This window comes from Papilio xuthus, unplaced genomic scaffold, assembly GCF_000836235.2.
Source record: "Papilio xuthus unplaced genomic scaffold, Pxut_1.1 DF827570.1, whole genome shotgun sequence".
NCBI classification, from domain to species: domain Eukaryota; kingdom Metazoa; phylum Arthropoda; class Insecta; order Lepidoptera; family Papilionidae; genus Papilio; species Papilio xuthus.
This window is the reverse complement of record NW_013531079.1, coordinates 1,449,040-1,450,735: the sequence shown is the minus strand read 5'-3', so window position 1 is coordinate 1,450,735 and position 1,696 is coordinate 1,449,040.

The following is a 1,696-nucleotide window of genomic DNA, read 5'->3' as shown; positions in this document are numbered from 1 at the left end:
CCCGCGCCCGGGAGTGGAGGAAATTGACGACCGTGGAGCTCTGGGCGAGTGGCCTAGCGCGCGCCGAATACGGCGTGCGCACTATAGAGGCCATACGCCCACAGCTCCCGGAGTGGCTCGGGAGGAGACATGGCTCCCTGACCTTCCGGCTCACACAGGTACTGTCTGGGCACGGATGCTTCGGGCGGTACCTGTGTCGAATCGGAAGGGAGGAAACGACGTCGTGCCACGGGTGCGGCGACGGGGATGATACTGCGCAGCACACCCTCGAGGTTTGCTGCGCGCATGAAGAGGAGCGCCGCACCCTGGTGGCGACGATCGGGAGCGACCTCTCGCTTCCTGGCGTCATACGCGCTATGCTGGGAAGCGAGAGGTCATGGACAGCGGTTGCCTCCTTCTGCGAGTCAGTTATCTCGCAGAGGGAGGCAAAAGAGCGGGAGCGCGAGGGAGATCCCCTGGCGCCCCCGCTCAGACGTAGAAGAGTGGGGCGGAGAAGGCGGCAGTATATCGCCGCCCTCCCCCCCCCACAATAGCCCTCTGGTGATGGACACGGGGGAGTCCATCACCGGCGACTGAGGGTTGCCTCCCCCCCGAGAGGGAGCTGCCTCGGCAGCTGGCGCAGACGGGGCCGCGGACGAGAGCGAAAGCGTGCCCGTGGTCCCGTCCCGATGCGTTGGAGGAACAGAGGGGTTAAAAAAAAGGTTTCATCATGGTATTGTAACATTTTAGAATTTTGATGAGTTGCCCATACTTTTGTAACTTGGTGCCGTGGTAATCTTCATGGTAATGTTCTAAAATGTAAAGGAAACAGTCAAAGTAAATTATTTTTTGTGCTTAAATTTTTTTTTGGTCCAAATTTAAACTGTAATTAATATCTATGTCTCTTAGGTAGCTAATACAAAAATAATTCTAGGAATATCTCCATATTTGTAGCCACAGTGTCTAATCATATGGTCGAGGGTATCAAATTATAAGAAAAGTTTAAAAAGTTAATCAAACTTTTAAACAAAAATAGTTGGATTTTTTTGAGAATTTTCCCCGTGTGGTTATCGATCTGGCTATACACAATTACCGTTTTATATTTGAATTTTGAGACATGACGTATACGTATATGGTACATACATCAGAATAACATTTTTTTTGAATTTTTGACTGTCTGTCTTTCTGTTTTTTCGCGGCTAATCTTGGTAATGGCTGGAAATATTTTGATGGGACTTTTCTTGGTTGGTAGCTTTTAGAAAAATAAAGTAATGTTGCAATGTTCAAGTACTCTCTAGTACCGTATAGCTCAAAGAAAGTATTCCACGAGGACGAAGTCGCAGGCACAGCTAGTTTTATAAAAAGGGAAACCTTAGAATATTGTTTTGGTCCCTATTTTCTCACTGTAGTTCTTAAAACAAAGCGAAAACTAGAAAATATCGATTTTTCAACTTCCATATTACAAAACTCTTAGTATCGGTGACAGATTATATTCGATTCTACATGATCAAAACTAACATACCATGCTTTAATAAAAGCCTAAACCATAAGAAGTGTTAGTAAATTGCAAATATCCTACTGTTTTGATTAAAGAAAAATGCAGATAATTTTATAGTTTATATTTCAAACCTTAAAGACAATAAATATAAAGAATAAAATAACTTTATTCATTTTTATATATAACCAATAATTGTAATACAATCATTAAAATATTTCA